This window comes from Dendrobates tinctorius, unplaced genomic scaffold (assembly GCF_039654945.1).
Source record: "Dendrobates tinctorius isolate UK_male_01 unplaced genomic scaffold, ASM3965494v1 ptg000108l, whole genome shotgun sequence".
NCBI lineage: Eukaryota > Metazoa > Chordata > Amphibia > Anura > Dendrobatidae > Dendrobates > Dendrobates tinctorius.
Genome location: NW_027361776.1, coordinates 5,069,080 through 5,094,933, shown reverse-complemented (window position 1 = coordinate 5,094,933; position 25,854 = coordinate 5,069,080). Strand labels below are relative to the sequence as shown.

The 25,854-nt window shown below is 48.2% G+C and overlaps 1 protein-coding gene across 3 annotated transcripts in view; it reads left to right on the top strand.

Annotated features, from left to right (window-relative positions):
• TENM2 (teneurin transmembrane protein 2) overlaps positions 1-25,854 on the top strand; it is a 6,300,157-nt gene that overhangs the window by 6,260,081 nt on the left and 14,222 nt on the right. The window lies entirely within an intron of this gene.

The window sequence follows — 25,854 nt, the reverse complement described above, 5'->3', positions numbered from 1 at the left end:
TACTTGAAATAAAAATATAGTCTTTAACTACTGTATTGTTTATGTGCTTTATACAAATACACTCTTTTTGTATAATATAAACACAGTTGTGTTTGTCCCCTTCCTGATTTCTTATTCTTTTGCATGTTTGTCACACTTAAATGTTTCAGATCACCAAAGAAATATCAATATTAGACAAAGACAACACAAGCAAACATAAAATGTAGTTTTTAAATGAAGGTTTTTTTAATAAGGAAAAAAGAAATGCAAACCTACAGGGAACTGTGTGAAAAAGTGATTCCCCCCCACCTTAAAACATAAATTAACTGTGGTTTATCACATCATTGGGAAGCTAAAATACAGACGGTTCACCACAAGGTGCAAACCATTAATCTTTATTCATTACATAGTGGAATGCATTGAGAACAATAAAACCTAAAAATGATCAATGTAAATCAAAATTTATATCCCATTGAGGTCTGGATTTGGAATGATCCTCAAAATCAAAGTGGAAAATCAAATTAAAGGCTTATCTAACTTCAGTGGAAATTCCTCAATACAAGGAAATGATGCTCAGAAGTGTGTGTGGCCTCCACGTTCCTGTATGATCTCTCTACAATGTCTGGGCATGGTTCTGATGAGGCAGCGGATGCATATGCATAAACTGCTGACACACTTCAGTCACACGAGGCCTAGCATTGTCAAGCATTAGAAGGGACCCAGTACATAGTGCATTCGCATATTGTCTCACAATGGGTCTGAGGATCTCATCCCGGTGCCTAATGGCAGTCAGGGTACCTCTGGATAGCACATGCCTCCCCACACCATTACTGACCCTCTGCCAAAATGGTCATCCTGGAGGATGTTGCAGGCAGCAGAAGATTCTCCACAGAGTCTCCAGACTCTGTCACATCTGTCACATGTGCTCAGTGTGAGCTTGCTTTCATCCATGAAGAGCACAGGGCACCAATGTCAAATTTGCCAATCTTGGTGTTCTCTGGTAAATACCAATTGCTCTGTATAGTGTTGGGTTGTAATTCAACATCCACTTGTGGACGTCGGGCCCTCATACCACTCCCATGGAGTAGGGCTCTAGTATTGCTCCACTTGTTCCGTCTTGTAAAAAGAAGAAGGTAGCAGTCCTGCTGCTGGGTTGTTGCCCTCCTACGGCCCCCTCCACGTAGAATGGTGTAATGGAGACATCCTGGTATCTGGTACCAGGAGACATCCTGGTATCTGCTCCATGCTCTGGACACTGTGCTGACAGACAGCTATCCTTCTTGCCACAGCTCTCATTGATGTGCCAACCTGGATGAGCTGCACTACCTTAGCAACTTCTTTGGCTTGGAAACAGTGCTTCATGCTACTGTACTGTACCTCTAGGGGTGAGAGCAATGACAAAATGAAAAAGTGACCAAAACAAGAGCCAAAAAGGATGAGAACAGCTAAATGTCTGTGGTTGCTACCTGCAGAACCATTCCTTTATAGTGGTTGTCTTGCTAATTGCCTATCATTTCTGCCTGTTGTCTGTTCCATTTGCACAACAGCAGGAGATATTGATTCACAATCAGTGTTGCTTCATAACAAGACAGGTTTCACAAAAGTGTAATTGAGATTATATTTTGTTGTTTGAGTGTTCCCTTTATATTTTGAGTAGTGTATATACATGATGTGTAAATTAAAAAATCACAGCCCCATAGCAAGAATCAGAAAGCACTCCAAACTAAACAGTCCTAATAATGCAGGCGAAAAGTAAATGATTATTTCTAAAATCACAAAATGAATTCTGTTTATAAAATATGCTCCATTTCAGGACCACAGCCCTTTTGTATCTGACTGTCACTTCACTAGCCTCTAAAGCAGGGGTGGGGAATCTTTTTTCTGCCAAGGGCCATTTCGATATTTATACCATCCTTCGGGGACCGTACAAACTCCACCCAAAAGTACATCCTGACTCTGACACTAGTGTCAGGATGTAATCTTTCATTGCATGATCCTCAGTGTTCAGTAGTGAACACTGCGTGTGTGTGCTCACATAGTAAGAAGAAATTAATGAGCTGGTGGCAATCAAAGTACAACTCCCTGCCAAAGCACTGCAGTCCCTGAGAATCTGCCCGAGGGCCGGATAAGAGGTCATCGAGGGTCGTAAGTGGCCCGGGGGCAAGAGATTCCCCACCCCTGCTCTAAAGTGCATACAGCACTAGCTGCAAAGTACTAGTGGAAAATACCTACACTTATTCAGTAAGCATTTTTAGTGCGGGATCTCACCAGTTATCTGGGAAAGCGTCATGGAGAAAGCATCCAGGCCCTCCTTGAACTCTTGTAGTGAATCAACCATTACAAAATCATGCAGCAGAATTACATATTCTCTGCTCTTACAGTAAAGAATTGCCATCTGTGACTATGATTAAAACTTCTTTCCTCTAGACATAGAGGATGCACCTTGTCACCATCGTAGGCCTAGGTGTAATAAAGGTAATTAGAAAGATCTCTGTACCTGTTCCTCATATATTTGTATGTTGTAATAAGATCGCCCATAAGCCTTCATTTTTCCATACTTTAAAACACCAAGTTCCCATGATAATTTCTGCAAACAACTGAAAATCACGAAAGCACATTTTTATGACTGTGTCATAAACAATTTACACCGGTATTTCAGTGAGCAGTTGTCATTTAGGCCTTACTATCAGCGATTTAAAAATTTACTAATTTTTTGGAGCACTCTGCCATCATCATGTTAAATTTGAAACACTGTGTGAGCAACTTCAGCAGAAAATCTCAGCCGTGATCACTCTAGACTTTTATGTGTGCTGAATAAACAAGATACTGCACTAAAACCATCATAGCTTATAGACACCGTGTAAATAACCGTAGCTATGCACATACAGGTCTAAACCTCATACAATAACGCAGGAATCAGGTAAAAATATTTATTTGTAGATACCAAAAAGCCCACAATGCACTTGTAATGCCCCAAAGTTGTTTTATATATGCCGTTAAGATGCAGCAGAGCTGGCAGTTACCTCCTTATGTTTGCACAGTGTTTCCCTTTGCAGGTAATGTACCTTAGAATTCAGTACATTAGAGAGGTGTATTTCTGCATAAAGTGATGGACTCATTAAGTTCTGCTATCAGGAGGTTGTAAAGAGTTAACAAAGCAGTTGGGATGCAGTTACTGACAGCTCGGCCGTCCAATGCAGTACAGGGGCATGCTGAAGCTGTCAGTACTTTGATGGACAGCATGGCCATCCAATCTGGTACAGGGGTGTGCTGAGCTATTAGTGTGTTGATTGACAGCTCGACTAGCCAGTCTGTCACTGGGAGGCGTTGGCTGTCTCAGGTGTTCACTAGCCCGGTTAATTGCAATGCCTACTTAACTGAGCAGCTTCTCCCAGACCACTGCCACACGTACAATCATGTTGCGAAGTTTGCACTCTGTGCAGGGGCGGGCAGGGCCGGGTGGCAGGGAGGCATATGCCCCCCGGGCCGCTCCCTCAGGCGCACACGTCGGGCCGCAGCTTTCTCTGAGCTGTGCATAGCTGTCATACCTTGACAGCTGCGCAGCTCCGACTCTCTCCCTCCGCCCTCCCTGGACTTCTGGTCATGTGACATGGCTGTAGCTAGAATGTAGGGGCTCTTTGCAGGTCCTGACTACAGCCCATACAGTCTAGGTGATTCACTGCTGAAAGTGATAACAATGTATGGCGGGCTCCTTCTAGGTACAGCGTCTGCCATGACAAGAGGAGCTGCAGCTGTGCCTGCTGGGGATCACTGGTGAGGTAAGTATGAAAAACGTTTTTTTTTTTCTTTATCAAATGAATTAAATGGGTGAGGGGGCTGCAAATGATGGAGGTGAGCTGCCGATGATGGAGGGGCCTGCAAATGATGGAGGGGGTGCTGGAAATGATGGAGGGGGTGCTGGAAATGATGGAGGGGGTGCTGGAAATGATGGAGGAGGCTGCAAATGATGGAGCAGGCCTGGAAATGATAGAGGAGGTGCTGCAAATGATGGAGGGGGATGCAGAGATAATGATGGAGGGGCCTGCAAATGATGGAGGGGGTGCTGGAAATGATGGAGGGGGTGCTGGAAATGATGGAGGGGGTGCTGCAAATGATAGAGGGGGCTGCAAATGATGGAGCAGGCCTGGAAATGATGGAGGGGGTGCTGCAAATGATAGAGGAGGTGCTGCAAATGATGGAGGAGGGGGCTGCAAATGATGGAGGGTGTGCTAGAAATGATGGAGGGTGTGCTAGAAATGATGGAGGGGGCTGCAAATGATGGAGGGGGTGCTGCAAATGATGGAGGAGGTGCTGGAAATGATGGAGGGGGCTGCAAATGATGGAGGGGGTGCTGGAAATGATGGAGGAGGCTGCAAATGATGGAGGGGGGTGCAGAGCAAATGATGAGGGGGTGCTGGAAATGATGGAGGGGGTGCTGCAAATGATAGAGGAGGTGCTGCAAATGATGGAGGGGGCTGCAAATGATGGAGGGGGCTGCAAATGATGGAGGGGGCGCTGCAAATGATGGAGGAGGTGCTGGAAATGATGGAGGAGGTGCTGGAAATGATGGAGGGGGCTGCAAATGATGGAGGGGGCTGCAAATGATGGAGGAGGTGCTGCAAATGATGGAGGAGGTGCTGGAAATGATGGAGGGGGCTGCAAATGATGGAGGAGGTGTTGGAAATGATGGAGGGGGCTGCAAATGATGGAGGGGGTGCTGGAAATGATGGAGGGGGTGCTGGAAATGATGGAGGGGGTGCTGGAAATGATGGAGGAGGTGCTGCAAATAATGGAGGGGGTGCTGCAAATGATGGAGGGGGCTGCAAATGATGGAGGAGGTGCTGGAAATGATGGAGGAGGTGCTAGAAATGATGGAGGAGGTGCTGCAAATGATGGAGGAGGTGCTGCAAATGATGGAGGGGGCTGGAAATGATGGAGGAGGTGCTGGAAATGATGGAGGGGGCTGCAAATTATGGAGGGGGCTGCAAATTATGGAGGGGGTGCTGGAAATGATGGAGGGGGTGCTGCAAATGATAGAGGGGGCTGCAAATGATGGAGCAGGCCTGGAAATGATGGAGGGGGTGCTGCAAATGATGGAGGAGGTGCTGCAAATGATGGAGGAGGGTGTGCTAGAAATGATGGAGGTGGCTGCAAATGATGGAGGGTGTGCTAGAAATGATGGAGGGGGCTGCAAATGATGGAGGGGGTGCTAGAAATGATGAAGGGGGCTGCAAATGATGGAGGAGGTGCTGCAAATGATGGAGGAGGTGCTGGAAATGATGGAGGGGGCGCTGGAAATGATGGAGGAGGCTGCAAATGATGGAGGGGGGTGCAGAGCAAATGATGGAGGGGGTGCTGGAAATGATGGAGGGGGTGCTGGAAATGATGGAGGGGGTGCTGCAAATGATGGAGGAGGGGGCTGCAAATGATGGAGGGGGTGCTGGAAATGATGGAGGGGGCTGCAAATGATGGAGGGGGCTGCAAATGATGGAGGAGGTGCTGCAAATGATGGAGGAGGTGCTGGAAATGATGGAGGGGGCTGCAAATGATGGAGGAGGTGCTGCAAATGATGGAGGGGGCTGCAAATGATGGAGGGGGCTGCAAATGATGGAGGGGGTGCTGGAAATGATGGAGGAGGTGCTGGAAATGATGTAGGAGGTGCTGGAAATGATGTAGGAGGTGCTGCAAATGATGGAGGAGGTGCTGGAAATGATGGAGGGGGCTGCAAATGATGGAGGAGGTGCTGCAAATGATGGAGGGGGCTGCAAATGATACAGGGGGCTGCAAATGATGGAGGGGGTGCTGGAAATGATGGAGGGGGTGCTAGAAATGATGGAGGGGGGCTGCAGAGCAAATGATGGAGGAGGTGCTGCCAATGATGGAGGGGGTGCTGGAAATGATGGAGGGGAGCTGGAAATGATAGTGGGGCTGCAAATGATAGAGGGGGCTGGCAATGATGGAGGAGGGCTGCAGTGCAAATGATGGAGGGGGGTGCTGCCAATGATGGAGGGGGTGCTGCCAATGATGGAGGGGGTGCTGCAGTGCAAATGATGGAGGGGTGTTGCGAATGATGACAGCGGGGCTTCCAATGATAGAGGGGGTGCTGAAAATGATGAAAGGGGGGATGCAAATGATGGAGGGGGGTGCTGCAATTTGCAAATTATGGAATGGGGCTTGCAAATGTTGGAAGGGGCTGCAAATGACGGAGGGGGGCTGCATATGATGATGTGAGGGAGGGGATAGGGGACTGCACATGAACGAAAGGGGACTGCACATGAAATGGGGGGAGAATGGGGGACTGCAAATGATGAAGTAAGGGGGACAGCGAATGATGAAGAGAGGGGGGAAGGGGGACAGCGAATGATGAAGTGAGGGGGACTGCAAATGATGAAATGAGAGACGGGGACAGTAATTGAATTGAAGGTGGGGGATGGGGAGAACAAATGAGGACCTGGGGCGGAGCAAATAATGAATTTTCAGGGTGATGGGAGTAAATGATGTATTGAATGTGGGGTAGAGCAGTTGATAATGAATAGAGGATGGGAGAGAAAGACATGACAATGAATTGGGGAGGAAGGGGCATATAAATATAATAAATTGGGGGAGCGGGAGGCACATATTGGGGGACATTGAGGATGCAGTGACTGGTAATGAATTGGAGGAAGAGTACAGGGGCTAATTAATGTATATATTAGGTGGGGAAATTGCTATTTATTGTTGGTGGGGGCGCAGTGGTGAATTATAATTTATATTTGGAATGGTGGATTATTATATATTAATGGTGGGTGCACGTCTCTATTTAGATGTGTAGTGTAGAAGAAGGGATAAATGGGGAATGTGCTCTGGAAGCCGTGCTCAAGGTAACTTTGTGTTATTTTATGCAGAGACGAGTCCTGGCTGAAAGAAATGATGGCGGTCTGCGCTGCATAAAAAAGAAAAGCAAAGATGAAGGACATCAGCTGGAGACGTCACTGGTGAGTCAGTGTGCTACCTGTACACTGACACTATACACTATAACCTGTTCACTGTGCACTATATTCAGAGCTTCTGTGTATAATGTCACAGGTAATCACTGTATTACCTGGACACTGACACTGTATACAGAGCTCTTGTGTATAATGTCACTGATGAGCTCTGTATTACCTGTACACTATATACAAAGCTCCTGTGTTTAATGGCATTAGTGTTGTGTATTTTTTTATTAATAATCTGTATTGTAGTATTCGGTCACTATATGGTGGTAGTATGTGATCTGGTTATGGTGTGGCGGTATTTCTCCCTGTATGTGGTATTATTTGGCACTATGTGATGGTAATATGTGGTCTGGTCATGGTATGGAGGTATTTGTTTCTTATATATTGTATTATTCGGTCGCTATGTGGTGGTAATATATGGTCTAGTCATGGTGTGACAGTTTTTGTCCCTTGTATGTGGTATTAATGGTCATTCTAAAAAATATATGCCACTCATTCCCTTAAAGAAAAATAAATAAAAATAAACCTAAAAAGAGTATTGGATATTTTTGGAAATGTTTAATAAGTAAGAGTAGAATATGGCCCGGCCAAAAGAGTCTACCTTGTTGTGGTGGTGGCTTAAAAATTCTTTTGGCCAAAACAAAAGCTGCTGGTTAAGTATGTGATCTGGTGTTTGCTGGAAACTGTTAATAGATTGGTGAGGATGTGGTGTAGAAGATGAGTTTTTCCAAGAGCGGGCGGTGGGACTGTGGCAGGCTCGTGGTGTGGAGGCAGAACTGGGGTGGTGCCTGGGTAGAGTCTCAAGGGGTCCCGAAAATTTTGCCAGTATGGGGCCCCGAAATTCCTAGTGGCAGCCCTGACTGTAATCATGTGTGTGTTCTGCAGGACTGGTATCTACCAATATACGGTTCCTGTAAGGTGGGACTAGTGCTCTTTTTATTACCTTTTGGTTTTTTTATTTATTTAGTAACAGCTTAATGTGTTTCGGTCATTATGTAGTAGAAGGTGTATGGTGGTGTCATTGGTCTGATTAGAGTGTTTTGTTATGTAGAGGTAATGGTCATATTATATTTTGTACTCGCGGTGTGGTGGTGATGGTAGTGGGCATTGTGCAGACGTATTGTTTTGGCCTTTTATAGTAGTAATATTGATCATATTGGTCTTTGCATTGTGTGTTTTTGGTTAGCAACAGTGGTATACTGTAATTATATATACATGCTATTTTAAATGGCTAAAGGTTGGTGTTATGGGGAGACATGCTTTTTGGGGCTTGGGCCCTTGAGCTTTAAGGACCCTGGTAATGCCCCTGACATTAAATGTCCGTGTTTCTGGAGTTGTATGTTCGTAAGTAAGCTCAGTTATGGTACCATATCTAAGCAGTAACCTTGGTTCTGATACTGTATTGATGTAGTAATCTAGATTCTGGTTCAATATGTATGCCATAAGCTTGGTTCTGTTTCTGTATCTTGTAGTAGACATAGTAAGCTCTGTTCTGATTCCTTATCTCTCTAGTAAGCTCGGTTCTGCTCCCATATCTCTGGAGTAAGCTCTGTTCTGCTCCCATATCTCTGGAGTAAGCTCTGTTCTGCTCCCATATCTCTGGAGTAAGCTCTGTTCTGCTCCCATATCTCTGGAGTAAGCTTGGTTCTGCTCCCATATCTCTGTAGTAAGCACGATTCTGCTCCCTTATCTCTGTTGTAAACTCGGTTCTGCTCCCTTATCTCTGTAGTAAGCTCGGTTCTACTCCTTTATTTCTGTAGTAAGCTCGGTTCTGCTTTCATAGCTCTGTAGTCAGCTTCCTTCTGTTACAGTATCTATGTAGGCAGCAAGCTTGGTTCTGCTCCATTATCTCTGTATTAAGCTCGATTCTGCTCCCTTACCTCTGTTGTAAACTCGGTTCTGCTCCCTCATCTCTGTAGTAAGCTCGGTTCTACTCCTTTATTTCTGTAGTAAGCTCGGTTCTGCTTCCATAGCTCTGTAGTAACATCTGTTCTGTTCCCATATCTCTGTAGTAAGTTCGGTTCTGCTTCCATATCTCTGTAGTCAGCTTGCTTCTGTTACAGTATCTATGTAGGCAGCAAGCTCGGTTCTGCTCCATTATCTCTGTATTAAGCTCGATTCTGCTCCCTTACCTCTGTTGTAAACTCGGTTCTGCTCCCTCATCTCTGTAGTAAGCTCAGTTCTACTCCTTTATTTCTGTAGTAAGCTTGGTTCTGCTTCCATAGCTCTGTAGTAACCTCTGTTCTGTTCCCATATCTCTGTAGTAAGCTCGGTTCTGCTTCCATATGTCTGTAGTCAGCTTGCTTCTGTTACAGCATCTATGTAGGCAGCAAGCTCGGTTCTACTCCTTTATTTCTGTAGTAAGTTTGGTTCTGCTTCCATAGCTCTGTAGTAAGCTCCGCTCTTTTCCCATTTCTCTGTAGTAAGTCCCTTACTGTTCCCATATCTCTGTAGTAAGCTCGGTTCTGCTCCCATATCTCTGTAGTAAGCTCCGCTCTTTTCCCATTTCTCTGTAGTAAGCTCGGTTCTGCTCCCATATCTCTGTAGTAAGCTCCAGTCAGTTTCCTTGTCTACGTAGCAATCTTGGTCCCGGTCTCGTGTCTATGTAGTCAGCTTGCTTCTGTTACAGTATTTATGTAGGCAGCAAACTTGGTTCTGCTCCCATATTGATGCAGCTAGCTCCGTTCTGTTCCCATATCTATGTACCAGCCTGTTATTAAAGCCTATTATCTCTGCTGCTTTAATGCAGCGGCCAGAGATAAGCAGGGCAAAAGCACCGCAACTGGAGGGCCACTGCCTTGTGATTGCCCCCCAGGCTGAAAAGTGCCAGCCAGCCCCTGACTCTGTGATCTCCTGTGCCTTGTGTTCTGTTTGCTTGATCTGTTGCCTGGCTTTGAACTTAGTTCTGACCATCCGCCTGTTTAACCCCTTCAGGTCTGATCCATTAACCTCTGACCTTGGAACGTTAGCTGACTACGCTTTTGTCTCTTCCTTCTGTTTATGCCGTACCCTCCTGGCTTATGACGTTGGACTCCTTGACCACTCCAACTCATGGCTTGGCCATGAGAAGTGACTGGTGTCACATTACTTCTGGCCACTACGTTTTTGTTTTTCATCAGTATGGATCCTGTTCACACGCTTTGTGACCAGGTGGAAAATTTGATGCAGATGACTCAGGATCTGGCAAAGTATTGCCAGAGTCTGGAGTCTTCACAATATCAGTTGCAGGGTCAGATGATGAAGACCTCCCATAGCCCCCACTGCCAGCAGTGGCTGTGATGTCAGTACCCTCTGATGTACAGTTGGTCTCTCTGTTATATCCCTCCCTGATAAATTTTTGGGAGAGAAAGACCAGTTTAGGGTATTCATGGAGAACTGTAAGTTATTTTTTACCCTGCGCCCCCGGTCATCAGGGGAGGAGTCCCAGCGGGTGAGAATAATCATGTCCCTACTGTGAGGGGGTCCACAGACATGGGCATTTTCTTTATCCCCACCAGCCCCAGAACAGTCTGATATATGACAAACCCGACAGAATCCATGTCGCGGAGGCTAAGATCATGAACCTGGCACAGGGGGGTTGCACAGCTGAGGACTACTGTACTGAGTTCCGGCAGTGATCCACAGAAGTTCTATGGAACGATGCTGCTTTCAGGTGCTAGTTCCAAAGAGGCTTTTCCAAGACACTCAAGGATGCTATAGTCCTCCATGACACCCCTTGTTCTATGATGGAGGTCATGACTCAGGCCATACGTATGGACCACAGAATCCGTCAAAGACATGGCGAACAGCAGGCCACATGTATTACTGCCTCGTAGCAGGTCCATTTACCCAAGGTTAGAGTTGCCAGTCTTCGAGTGAAGAGAAGACGGAAGCAAGATCTTGGACTTTGTCTATATTGTGGTCTCTCTGGACATTTTCATAAGAATTGCCCAACTCGACCTCAAGCTATTAAACCATTGGGAGATCGTCTGAGTCTGGGTGATGGCCGAGGAGGTCACCCAGACTCCCTGGTACCTTTTTCTTCCTCTGATAAAGTACTGATAAATTCGATAATTTCCTTTGAGAACCAGGTATTATCAACATTGGCGTTCACTGACTGTGGGTCTGCTGCTAACTTTATTGATTCAGGACTGGTTCTGAAGTTAGGCTTAGGGACAGTTAGATTGGAAAGACTTATTCAAGTTATCACCCTACACAAGACTCCGTTAGCTCATAATGTGGTCAAGAGAGCAACGGTGGATTTCACTCTCCAAGTGGGAGCCTCCACTATGAATTCATCTCCTGTTTTTTGTTGGATAATTTACCTGCTGGATTGGTACTGGGGTTTCCATGGTTGCAGATGCACAATAAAGTTATTGATTGGTGTCAGAGGGATATTGTGAAACGGAGCCCCAAGTGTTCCCAAAAAAAAGACTAAAAAATGTACAAATATGCTCCGCTAGTCTGGAGGGTCTTCCGGGGTGCCTGAAGGACTACAGAGATGTGTTCTCAGAAAAAGAGGCAGAGATACTACCTCCCCATTGCCCCTATAAGTGTGCCATTGATCTTATTCCTAGCGCCAAGTTGCCAAAAGTTCACCATTACAATTTGTCGGGGCCTGAATGAGCTGCCATGAAAGAATATGCTAATGAAAGTTTACGGAAGATATGAATCCATCCTTCCTCCTCCCCTATAGCTGCTGGATTTTTCTTTGTTAAAAAGAAACATGGGAGTCTCCGTCCTTGCCTTTATTTCTGAGAACTAAACAAGTTCAGGGTTAAAAATAGTTACCCACTTCAACTCATCCCCGACCTATATAATCAGCTTCTGGGGGCCAGGGTGTTTTCTAAACTTGATCTTAGAGGGGCTAACAATTTGATACGCATCCGGAAGGGTGATTAGTGGAAAACGGTGTTTTTAACATCTGAGGGTCTGTTTGAAAACCTTGTCATGCCTTTCGGATTATCTAATGCACGTGCTGGGTTTCAAAATTTTATGAATTATATTTTCTCTAATTGCATTGGAAGGTTTATTGTGATTTACCTCGATGACATTTCAATTTTCTCGTCAGACTTGGATACTCACCAGGTAGATAGCCGTGTGGTGTTACAGAGACTGAGGGAGAACTCTCTGTTTGCTAAATTAGAGAAATGTGTTTTTTTTCTGTGCCAGAAATCTCTTTCTTGGGGTTTATCTTGTCAGCAGAAGGGATTAAAATAGACCCTGGGAAGGTGCAGGGCATAATTGATTGGGTTCAACCTTGTGCTCTTAAGGCTTTGCAGTGTTTTCTGGGATTCACCAACTATTACAGAAAATTAATCAAGGGGTTTTCACAAATTGCTAAACCACTTATGTAAGGGGGCAAATCTCAAGGTTTGGTCACCGGGTGCTGTGGAGAAACGTGGTCAGTGGGTGCTCTCGTCCGCTGGCCTGCCTGCCTTTAGAAAGACTGCATGGACCAGGGCTCATACCACTGAACGCCCGCTCTATCTCCCCGTGGACAACATACTACACAGACAATGCAGGATTAGGGTAAAACAGTGTGGCAAAGCTTTATTGAACCACAACAACCAATAGCAAACAGAACAATCCCAGCAATTACCCCCAACTTGGTGCACATTACAGGGCCTAACCCTTCTGCTGACTCGCCTGGATAATGGTAGATGTTGCGCCAGAGCTCCCAGGGTCGATATTCCACCTGTGATATACACATAGAGAAGAGATATTGACAAACATAAGAAGATGACCGACAACAGTCCATAGAGTCTGTACAAGGTCCAAAGCCAGTTGACATAACATCACAGCTCCCAGAGTCACTATTCCACCTGTGATATACACACAGAGAAGAGATAACGACAAGCATAGGGAGGTGACAATCCATACTGTCTATACAAGGTCCAAAGCCGGTTGACATGAGAGTCACCACCTGGCTTGTCTGACCATCTCCATGGAACCAGGCAACCAGCGGGTCCCAAAACCTGGCTTTCTCCAAACATATCCATGATTCAGAGATGGTCACTGGATCAGATCAGTGCCCTTCCAACCGGAGCCGATCACTCGTAGGTTGTTTCCCTTAGAATCATAGATCCATGTCCCCCGTGATGGTGCCATGATGAATTGGCTGCAGTCCTCTCTCTCATCTGTTGAGTGTTGTACAGACTGGTAGCTGTCTGTGTGATGAGATGAGACGATCTCTGGTCTCTCCTTCTCAGGATCTTTTTATACCCCAGGCAAGTAAGCTATTTTTAAGAATTACCCATAATCCTTCAGTACACCCTCACATTCTGCTGCCTCTTTACTTTAGAAGTCAACAAACTAGTTTCATAATACAATGCACAATTAGCATATCAGTACACATCAATAGACAAAGATAAACACACACTATGTACAGTCACTATTAAGGCCCGTCACACATAGCGACTCACCAGCGATTCCGACAATGATATGAACTTGTCAGGATCCACTGGTGTGTTGCTACATGATCGCTGGTGAGCTGCCAAACAGGCAGCTTCACCAGCGATCAGCACCAGCGACGACGAGCGCGCGCGTCGCTGTGTACCTTAGATACCAGTGCGCTGGTAACCAAGGTAAACAGCGGGTTTCTAAGCGCCGCGTGGTGCTTAGAAACCCGCTGTTTACCTTGGCTACCGGCACCCTGCATCAGCACGCTGGTAACTAAGGTACACAGAGGGTTTCTAAGTGCTGCGCCGCGCTTAGAAACCCGCTGTTTACCTTGGTTACAAGTTCCAGCTCGCTGAACGCTGGTCTCCCACCTGCCACACGCAGCGATGCGTGCTTTCCAGCGGGAGACCAATGATCAAAAAAATGTCCAGGGCTTTCCACAACGATCAGCGATACCCGGCAGGGGGGCCGGTCGCTGTTAGGTGTCACACACAGCGATCTCGCTGGTGAGATCGCTGTTGCGTCACAAAACTTGTGACTCAGCAGCGATCTCGCTAGGTACCGTCACACTTAGCGATGCACCAGCGATCCCGACAACGATATGACCCGGTCAGGATCGCTGGTGCATTGCTAAGTGGTCGCTAGTGAGCTACCAAACAGGCAGATATCACCAGCGACATAGCAGCAGTCGGCGGTCGCTACTTACCTGTCAGACGAGGCGATGAAGACTTCCACCAGCATCCATGTGCCGCTCGTCTCCACAGCAGGAAGCCCAGCTGGAAGCTGACGATGAGAAATGGCCCTGGCCATTCTCGTGCGATCAGCGATAACCAGCGGGGGAGCCGGTCGGAGGTAAGTATCACACATAGCGATATCGCTAGCAATATCACTGCTACGTCACAAAACCAGTGACGTTATAGTGATATTGCTAGCGATATCGATTAGTGTGACGGACCCTTTACATAGTATGTGTTACTGTTAGCGCAGTGCTAGGCAAGGTGGGTTTCCCGGAGTGGACCCTCTGGACCATGGCACCGAGGGACCCCGGACGAGCCACCTGGTGGAACCGACCCCTATACAGGGATCGTTAGGAGCAGGTCCAGGGGTTTGAATGCCAAGGCAGCCGGAACCTAGAGGGGCGGCTCAGAATGGACTGCAGGAACAGACACGGGTTGGCAGGACCAGAGTAGGACTGCAGGATCGGAAACGGGTAGGCAGGACTAGAGTAGGACTGCAGGAACAGACACGGGTAGGCAGGACCAGAGTAGGACTGCAGGAACAGACACGGGTAGGCAGGACCGGAGTAGGACTGCGGGAACAGACACGGTTAGGCGGGAACAGACACGGGTAGGCAGGAACAGACACGGGTAGGCAGGACTGCAAGAAAGCACAAGACAGTATGAGAACGGAAGCCGTATACAAGGCAAACCACGGGAGCCTAGAGAGCTGATACTACATCAGCGATCAGGCGCCTCCATTATGGGAGGGCGGCCTGATATACCTGAGGACATGCCCCCATTGGTCCGGCGGTGCTACCGGGTCAGGGCACCGCTGGAGTATAAGATCAGACAGAAAAGGCCGGCCGTGGCCTATGGTGCATGCGCAGGCCTCGCAATGACGTCACAGGCCACGGGCCGGTCAGAGCAGAACGCTGCAGAAGCAAGGGGGAGCGAGGCTGCGGCGCTGGGTAAGTATCAGAGTGAGCGACAGGGGCATGGCAAGGCGCGCGACAGGGGGCATGATGATGGGGACCGTGACAGTACCCTCCCCCTTAAGCCGCCTCCTGCTGCGATTGGCAAAAAATCTCCTGAGAATGCGGGGAGCGTTGATGTTCTCCCGGGGCTCCCAGGATCTCTCCTCAGGACCAAAACCCCTCCAGTCAATAAGGAAAAAGGTCCTCCCTCTAAATTTTTTCATGGCGAGAATATCTCTTACCTCGAAGGTGTTGTCAGAGCCCACCGGCCGAGGAGCAGGACATGGTGAGGGAAGGAACTGATTTAGTACCACGGGTTTCAGGAGAGCGACGTGGAAGGTGTTCGGGATATGGAACGAAGCAGGCAACCTCAACTTGTAGGCGACTTCATTGGCACGTTCCAGGATCTCAAAAGGACCGATGTACCGGGGACCCTGCTTGTAAGAGGGTAATTTTAACCGGATATATTTGGATGAGAGGCAGACCTTATCCCCGATGTGAAACGGTGGAGGATCTAACCTCCTCTTGTCTGCGTGTTTCTTCATCCACTCACAGGCCCTCTTGAGGGCAGTGTTGGTCTCGGACCAGATTTCAGAAAATTCTTGGGACAAGGAGTTGGCTGCTGGTACCTCAGAAACCAAGGCTACAGGCAGAGGCATGCTGGGATGTTTGCCAAACACCACGAAAAACGGCGACTTGGTTGAGGATTCGCCGGCATGATTGTTGTAGGCAAATTCCGCCCAGGGAAGCAGGTCAACCCAGTCATTCTGGTGGGTGTTGGAGAAATGACGAAGATATGCAGTCAACGACTGGTTAGTTCGCTCTACTTGCCCATTGGTCTGCGGATGGTAGGCAGATGAGAAGTCCAGGGATATATCCAGGAGTCTGCAAAGTGCTCTCCAAAACTTTGAAGTAAACTGGACTCCACGGTCAGATACAATACGTCGAGGTAGGCCGTGAAGCCAAAAAATTTCATGGACGAAGATCTTGGCTAATCCGGGCGCAGAGGGGAGACCGCTCAGAGGAATAAAATGTGCCATTTTGGAAAAGCGGTACACTACCACAAGAATCACCGTACAACCGGAAGAGCGGGGCAATTCGTTGATAAAGTCCATGGCAATATTCTCCCAAGGTGACGTAGGCGCCGGCAAAGGAAGCAGCAGACCAAACGGAGGCCGCCGTGGTATTTTAGTCCTAGCGCAGGAGGAACAGGAGGTAATGAAGTCTGCTACATCTTGGCGGAGAGTTGGCCACCAATACTGCCGAGATATGAGAGCAAGGGTCTTCTGAATTCCGGCATGGCCAGCCAATTTGGAGGAATGCCCCCACAGCAGAACTTTTCTTTTGGCACTCTATGGCACGAAAGTCTTGCCTGGAGGTGGAGAAAGCAAACTCAATGGTGCCATGGTGATAATCTTCATGGGCTCGATGATGTGTGACGGTTCCTCCCCAGCCTCGGACGGTTGAAAGACTCTGGATAGGGCATCGGCTTTGGTGTTTCTGTCCCCAGGGCGAAAATGGAGCTCAAAATCAAAGCGAGCGAAAAACAAGGACCACCTGGCCTGTCGAGGATTAAGTCTCTGGGCGGTCTGAAGGTAGGCCAGGTTCTTGTGGTCCGAGTAAATAACAAATGGATGGACAGCTCCCTCCAGAAGATGACGCCACTCATCCAATGCCAATTTGATGGCCAAGAACTCACAGTCGCCAATCGAGTAATTGCATTCGGATGAGGAGAAGGCCTTGGAGAAGAATCCACAGGGGCGTAGGCGACCAGAAGAGGTTTTCTGGGATAGGACAGCCCCGGCACCTGTCGAGGATGCGTCCACTTCCAGCACGAAGGGTTTGCTGTTCTCAGGACGTGACAACACAGGAGCCATGGAAAAAGCCCGTTTTAGTGACTGGAAGGCCTCCTCAGCCTGTGACGTCCAGGAGTTTGAACTGATCCCCTTACGGGTAAGGGCAGAGATCGGCTTGGAAAGTGACGAGAAGTGCGGAATAAACTGCCTGTAATAGTTGGCGAATCCGAGGAAACGCTGGATAGCTCTTATGCCGACGGGGCGGGGCCATTTGAGAATGGCGGACAGTTTCTAGGGATCCATCTGCAGCCTGGTGTTGGAGACGATGTAGCCCAGAAATGGTAGTGAGGTTTGCTCGAACAGGCATTTCTCCATCTTGGCATGCAACCAATTCTCCCGAAGACGCTGAAGAACCAGGCGGACAGTCCTCCTATGAGACGGAAGATCTGAGGAGAAGACAAGGATGTCATCCAAGTACACTACCACACAGGAGTACAAAAGGTCCCGGAAGATCTCATTGACAAACTCCTGAAACATAGCCGGAGTGTTGCACAGACCAAAGGGAATAACCAGGTACTCATAGTGACCGTCACGGGTGTTAAAGGCGGTCTTCCATTCATCACCGGCACGGATGCGGATAAGATTGTAAGCTCCCCTGAGATCCAACTTGGAGAAGATGCGTGCCTCTCTGAGGTGGTCAAACAACTCCGGGATGAGTGGAATGGGGTACCGGTTCTTGATAGTGATGTTGTTTAAACCCCTATAGTCGATGCATGGGCGCAGCGAACCGTCCTTCTTTTTAACGAAGAAGAAACCGGCTCCTGCAGGGGAAGAACACTTTCGAATAAATCCTTTGGTGAGGTTCTCCTGGACGTACTCAGACATGGCAGCGGTTTCTGCAGGAGACAGTGGGTAAATCCTACCCCTAGGAGGAGTGGAACCAGGGATTAACTCGATTGGATAGTCGAAAGACCGGTGCGGTGGAAGGATCTCCGCCTCCTTCTTGTCAAAGACGTCTGCATAGGACCAATAGGCCGAAGGAAGCCCCGAGAGCTCCAGAGGTGGGCGTGCGGAGACAGCAGGACGAATAGAGTTCAGACACTGGCCTTGACACGGGTCTCCCCAGCACAAAACCTCCCCGGACGGCCAGTTGAGGACTGGCTGATGAGTCCGTAGCCACAGAAGACCAAGCAGAATGGTGTGAGACAAATCGGGCAACACGTAGAAGGCCACTTTTTCCTGGTGGAAAGCGCTAGCTTGCAAAACAACCTCCTCCGTGACCATGGTGATGGTTCCAGTAGCGGTCTGCCGTCAACAGAAGCAATCAATCGAGGATTCTTTAGGGTAACCACGGGAATCCGATATTTGTCCACCACTTCGCGCCGGATGAATTTTTCTGCTGAGCCCAAATCCACGTAGGCCACCTCGGACCCACGCCTCTCCCCTGTAAGCAAAAGAACAGATACTGTGAGGGCTTGAGAGGAATCATTATCACCTAGGGAGGCCTCTCTTACCTGGCCTAGGTGGAAGAGTTTCCCGGTCTCTCAGGGCAAGAACGGATGAAATGCGAAGCTCCTCCACAATAAAGACATAGACTCTGCGCCCGTCTCTCTCTCTCTGACGTGACTCAGCCATCCGGACCCGGTCTACCTGCATGGGCTCGGGAGGAGGAGTGTGGGCAGACCCAGCTGGTTGTGGACTAAAGGACTGATTAGCGGATAGGGCTAGCCTGGTAGGTCTCCTGTCCCTAGCTGACTCCCGGAGGTCTATACGAGTAGCCAGGGAGATGAGGTCCTCGAGAGTGGTGGGAGTATCCCGACCCGCCAATTCATCCTTTATCCTGCCCCACAGCCCATGCCAAAAGGCTCCTACCAATGCCGCATTATTCCAACCAAATTCAGATGACAACGTGCGGAACCGGATGGCATACTGACTGACAGTCAGGGCGCCCTGGTGGAGGTTGAAAAGCAACTCAGTAAGAGAGGCTACCCATCCTGGCTCATCAAACACCTTACGAAAGGTATCCAAAAAGACCAGAATATTTGAAACCATGGGATCATCCCTCTCCCAGAGAGGATTTAGCCAAGACAGGGCCTCCCCCTCCAGATGGGACATGATAAAGGCCACCTTGGCCCTATCGGAGGGATACTGGTGAGGCAGAAGCTTGAAGTGCAGGCTACATTGGTTTAAGAACCCTCTACAATGTTTGGGATCACCAATGTACCGGGGTGGTTTGGCAAGGCGAGGAGAGGGAACCGAAGCGAGACCGGGGGAAGCGGCAGAGGTCGCAGCGGCGGACTGGAGGGCCACCAAATGGTTATCTACGGAGGCCATATAAGTCAGAATATGGGACTGGGCGTCACGCTGCTGACCCAGCTCCTGTTGGAGACTGGCCAATTGGGCAGCATTCCCCGGATCGGCGGCCTGAAGAGCTGACAGGCGCGACTCCATAGACTTCATTACAGACATGATGCGCCCCTGGTTCTCCGGCAAAAAGAGCAAGTCTTTCTGAGCGGGAGCAGAAGTACCGGCGGAATCCATGGCCTGATTGTACTGTTACTGTTAGCGTAGTGCTAGGCAAGGCGGGTTTCCCGGAGTGGACCCTCTGGACCATGGCACCGAGGGGCCCCGGACGAGCCACCTGGTGGAACCAACCCCTATACAGGGATCGTTAGGAGCAGGTCCAGGGGTTCGAATGCCACGGCAGCCAGAACCTAGAGGGGCGGCTCGGAATGGACTGCAGGAACAGACACGGGTTGGCAGGACCGGAGTAGAACTGCAGTAACAGACACTGGTAGGCAGGACCGGAGTAGGACTGCAGGAACGGACACGGGTAAGCAGGACCGGAGTAGGACTGCAGGAACAGACACATGTAGGCAGGACCGGAGTAGGACTGCAGGAACAGACATGGGTAGGCAGGACCGGAGTAGGACTGCAGGAACAGACACGGGTAGGCAGGAACAGACACGGGTAGGCAGGACTGCAAGGAAGCACAAGACAGTATGAGAACGGAGGCTGTATACAAGGCAAACCACGGGAGCCTAGAGAGCTGATACTACATCAACGATCAGGCGCCTCCATTATGAGAGGGCGGCCTGATATACCTGAGGACATGCCCCCATTGGTCCGGCGGTGCTACCGGGTCAGGGCACCGCTGGAGTATAAGATCAGACAGAAAAGGCCGGCCGCGGCCTATGGCGCATGCGCAGGGCTCGCAATGACGTCACAGGCCGTGGGCTGGTCAGAGCAGGACGCCGCCGCCGAAGCAAGGGGGAGTGAGGCTGTGGAGCTGGGTAAGTATCAAAGCACGCGACGGGGGGCATGGCAACAGGGGCCGTATCATTATGTTAAATAGTATATCAGCTTACAAGACTGTCTTTTTTGACCCACCAGACATAAACACTTAAATCCACAAGCCAACATACAGATAGAAAACCAACTCCCCTTGGTTTGCAAAAACACAGTCATCTGGGTAATTAAGATGTAATCTGGTTTCTTCGCAGGTGCTATCAGGGCTTTTGAAAGATTAAAAGAGTGTTTTATGTCAGCACCCATTCTGATCCAGCCTGATCTTCAAGAACCATTCATTATAGAGGTGGATGCTTTGGAGATCGGAGTGGGAGCAGTCTTATCGCAGAGGTCCAAAACTCTGACTAACTTGTGTCCATGTGGTTTTCTTTCTAAAAATATTTCACCAGCAGAGAGAAATTATGATGTGGGTAATCAGGAGTTACTTGCTGTCAAATTGGCCTTTGAGGAATGAAGGCATTTCTTGGAGGGGGAGATTTATCCAGTTATGTTGATCACGGATCACAAGAATCCTAAACAGGCCACATGGTCCTTGTTTTTCTCTCGATTTAGTTTTACTATTACATACAGGCCTGGGTCTAAGAATGTGAAAGCTGATGCTTTATCTTGTAGTCTAGATTTCATTTCTTCTTCAGAACCCCCATCCTCCATTATTCCTCAGAGTTTTGTGGTGTCTATGGTAACCTCGGAATTGGAAGAGGAGATTCATAAAGTCCAGACATTAGCTTCCACTTCCCCTGAGTCCAAATTATTTATGCCTGTGTACCTACAGTGGGGAAAAAAGTATTTAGTCAGCCACCAATTGTGTAAGTTTTTCCACTTTAAAAAATGAGAGAGGCCTGTAGTTAACATCATAGGTAGACCACAACTACTGTATGTGAGGCACTGCCTGGACATAGCGGTGCCTGCATCCCCCACTGCGCCACCAATGCTTTTTTGCCATACCAACAGGACTTCTGTTCCTCTGGCACCTGGACTATTGGCTACATTGGACAATCCGCATTGTTCTGAAATATTGCCTAGCAGTGATAAACTATTTACCGGTGACTACCAAAACTCTACTTCAAAAGGGCGACTATGTGATAAAGGCCGTTGTTAGGCCGAAACGTCAGCTGTCGCTTCATCACCGTCAATTAAATAAAAAAGCTCACTAAAGCATAATTTACGTGAGCAGTGATTCTATATTGACTTCATATTTACGGGACCAGAGGTTCCCCTTCACTAGCACCGTATATTCATCCTACCAGTCGAGTGCTAGCCATCTTCTATATCTGCCGGGTCGTATCGTTGTCGGGATCGCTGGTGCATCGCTAAATGTAACGGGACCCTTACTGCCACAAGGAAAGCTGTTGCTAGACTTTTTTGGTTGCCAGCCATGCATAATGATATTAAAGATTTTGTATCTGCTTGTGACATCTTCGCACGTGCCAAAGTCTGTCATAGCTGGCTGGCTGGGGAATTGACTCCATTGCCTATTCCTAAAAGACCATGGCTCATCTGTCCATGAATTTCATTACTGATTTGCCTCTGTCTGATAGGAAGACTGCTATTTGGGTGGTAGTTGATCGGTTCAGCAAACAAGCTCATTTTGTTCCTTTGTCAAGATTACCTAATGCAGAGACACTCTCCAGTTTGTTTATTTCTCATATTGTAAGGCTACATGGGGTCCCTCGGAACATTGTGTCTGATAGAGGAGTACAATTTGTCTCTAAATTTTGGAGAGCTTTTTGCAGTAAACTAGGGATTGAATTGTTTTTCATCTGCTTATCACCCTGAAACCAATAGTCAGACTGAGAGGACAAATCAATCTTTGTAAAAAAAATTTAAGGTGCTTTGTGCCAGTGTGACAAGAGGACTGGTCTTCATTTTTACCTCTAGCGGAGTTTGTTTTTAACAGTTGAGTAAACCAGTCTACCGGAACCTCACCATTCTTCTGTAATTATGGGTTTCATCCCCATTTTGGTGAATTTTCTAGGATCATTTCTGAATGCCGTGGGGTGGAGGTTGCCGTACCGAGACTTGGGAATGTCTGGAGGGAGGTTCAGGAGAATATTGGGACTGCTCAGATTTGCCAAAAACGAAAGGCCGATTGAAGACTTTCGATGGGTCCTGGTTTTAAGATTGGGAATAAGGTTTGGTTGTCATCTAGGAACATTAAACTTAAAGTGCCGTCAGCGAAGTTGGGTCCAAAGTTTATTGGTCCATATGAGATCCTAGAGGTGGTCAATCCTGTGGCATTTAGATTAAAGCTTCCTCAATCCCTTCGCATCCCTAACATACTCCATAAATCCCTTTTAAAGGAGTATGTCCCTTCTGCATTGTCTCCTTCATCCCCGCCTCCTCTGTTTTCAGTAAATGGTGGCCTGGAGTATGAGGTTCAGAGGGTTGTGGATTCTTGGAGGGTCTTTAATTCAATCCAGTACATCATCCACTGGAGGGGATATGGACCAGAGGAGAGATACTGGGTCCCTGCTCGAGATGTGAAGGCCGATCGGTTAGTCAGGGCATTCCATCTAAAATTTCCTGAGAAACCTGGGGTCCGGTGGCCCCCCGAGTAGAAGGGGAACTGTCATGGTTCCAACCCTCAGGGTGTCTGGGATGCAGTTACCGACAGCTCGGCTGTTCAGTCCGGTACAGGGGCGTGCTGAAACTGTCAGTACTTTTAAGGACAGCATGGTCATCCAATCTGGTACAGGGGCGTTCTGAGCTGTCAGTGTGTTGATTGACAGCTCACCTAGCCAATCTGTGACTGGGAGGCGTTGGCTGTCTCAGATGTTCACTATCCTGGGTAATTGCAATGCCTATTTAACTGAGCAGTTTCTCCCAGACAACTGCCAGACGTATATTCATCTTGTGAGGTTTGTGTTCTGTGCTCTCCTGTGCCTTGTCTTCCTTTTGCTTGATATGTTGTCTGTCTTTGGACTTAGTTCTGACCATCTGCCTGTTTAACCCCTTCAGTTCTGATCCATTAACCTCCCGGTACTCTGATCTCGGAATGTTACTGTGATGGTATGATATGTTATGCGAGTATAATTTTGCGTCTATTTATATTGTACGGATTTCCATAGTGCTCTCTTGTTGCCCTGCATCATTCCGTGTATTCCCCATATTGTCTAGAGTCTCAATTACCTTCCAAAAGTCTGATAATTGAATTATCTCACTAAAGGGCTGTTTACATTTAGCGATGCACCAGCGATCCGACCTGGTCAGGATCGCTGGTGCATCGCTAAATGATCACTAGTGAGCTGTCACACAGGCAGATCTCACAGCGATGCAGCAGCGACACAGCGCACGATACTCACCTTTCACACACAGCGATCCTGACGTCCTCCCGCCCACCTCCATGCATCGCTTGTCATCACAGCAGGAAGCCCAGCAGGAAGCTGACGACGAGAAATGGAGCCGGACATTCTCGCGCGATCAGCGATGGACAGTGGGGGAGCCGGTCGGAGGTAAGTATCACACATAGCGATATCGCTAGCGATATCACTATAACGTCACAAAATCGGTGACGTTATAGCGATATCGCTAGCGATATCGCTATGTGTAAAACCCCCTTTACTGTCTGCAGCCCGACTGTATCTATGCCTCTTGATGAACCCCCTGTAGTGTCTTAATCCCCAAGGCACCTTTGTCAGGACTGGGAGGCCTGAAAACCGCCCCAATCTGTCTGACTACCCCTGGACATAAGGAGGGGGCTGGGGAGGACAGGAGCTGGACAAGTCAGACCCTGTATGGTGATGATCGTGTGAAGACGGCACGTCAGAGAGAAGGGAAAGCATATGGACCCATTTTATCATCTTTCTGCTGGATTATTGGACTCTCATCTCCTTGGACATTCATCCTGTTACTGAATTGCATTCATGTTCTGCACTATTGTATCCTCAGTGTGGTGGATTGTTTATGGACCTTTTAGTTTTGCCTATAATAAAGGTCTTGGAATTTTTCACACTTCCCTTGCTCTGTTGATTGTGTGGTATTGGAGAATGACCCCATGACGACTGGTGGCAGCAGTGGGATCAACAGAGTGTAACCCAATGGAGAACCACCCACAGAGTGAGTACAGAAATTGGACAGTATCCAGTTTACAGGAGAAAGCCAGAGACCTGGGCCTGAACTACCAGGGACTGACTGAAGAAGCCTTAATTGACCTACTGGTGGGTGCTAGCCCGGCCACCTCCTTTCAGATGTCTGAAGGACAAGCACTGGAGACAGGGATCCCCACCCAAAAAGCCAGTGGTTGGTGTGGTACGAAGAAGAGATGGCGTTTCTTGGTCCCGGCGTCTCTCAGGAGTATAAGGAAGAGGCTGCCTAAGAAAGGCACAGCAGAGACAAGAAGTAATGGAGCTTGAAAGAGGGAGTAATGCAATGTGGAGTGTAAGCCCAACGATCCGGGAGCCTGTACGGATCACCCGGACAGAGTTTAAGTCATTTGATGAGGCTTCCGGAGATGTGGAGGGGTTCTTCTAGGACTTTGAGCAGCAGTTTGTTGTGATGGAGGTGCCCCACTGTTATGAATGAGTCACCGGAGGAGGAAAAAGCAAAAATACAAGCTAAGTCCAGAAAACCGGAGAGGTTGGTAGCTAGCGGATTGCAGACCCCTGATCCTATTCACAACAACTAACAGTAGCCGTGGGGTGTTCCTACGGTGGTCCTAGACACCTCGTTCACAGCCGGAGAACTAAATAAACCTAAAGAAAGAAAGGGGAAATCTAAACTGCCCCAGAGCAGACCCCAAAGCAATAGACAGCCCCCAACATGTATTGATGGTGAAAACAGATGAAAACACAAACACAGACAGAAAGACAGGCTGAGCAAATGATGGGGCCCAACTAACTAGATAGGACAGGAAAGAAAAGAAAAGCAACTGTCTGCAATCACGCAAAAACCCTGCCAAAAATAATGTCCAACACGTCTGATAGAAAAGGCCCTGAAGTCACTAGGCTTCAAAATCACTATATCAGCACTCAGGTATATTCTGAAAACAGAGCAAAGAGATCAACTGATCAGAGACAAAAATGGAGTTCAGCCAGTTCCAACCAGGGCTGGCTGAACACAAACACTAAGTAAACCAGACAAAATCTCATGGAACAATAGCAGAGCAAAAACTTAGCTTTAGTAGACAGGACTAAACTGGAGGCCAGAGCTCAGAGCAGAGAGGATCACCAGCAACCCAGCAGGGCATAGGCGGCCTTATATCCACTCAGAGATTCCGGATGTCCAATCACACTCCACCTGTTCAGATGACAGGTTTTTCCCATCCAAATCAATTTCACTACCTCCTTTCACCAGCAGAGGGAGTTCATCGGACATCAAAGGTGAAGGAGAAAATGAGCTCATAACAGTACCTCCCCCTTGAGGAGGGGTCACCGAACCCTCATCCACGCCACCAGGGCGATCAGGATGGGCCCGATGAAAAGCACGAACCAATCTTTCGGCATGAATATCAGATGCAGAGACCCAAGAATTATCCTCTTGGCCATAACCCTTCCACTTAACCAAATACTGGAGTCTCCGTCTAGCCAGAGGAGAATCCAGTATCTTCTCAACCTCATATTCCACATTACCTTCAGCTAATACAGGGTCAGGGGGTGCCACCACAGGAGCTACTGGCTCAACAAACCTCTTTAACAGAGACTTATGAAACACGTTATGGATCTTGAATGTAACAGGAAGGGCCAATCGAAAAGAGACCGGATTAAGAATCTCCAAAATCTTGTAA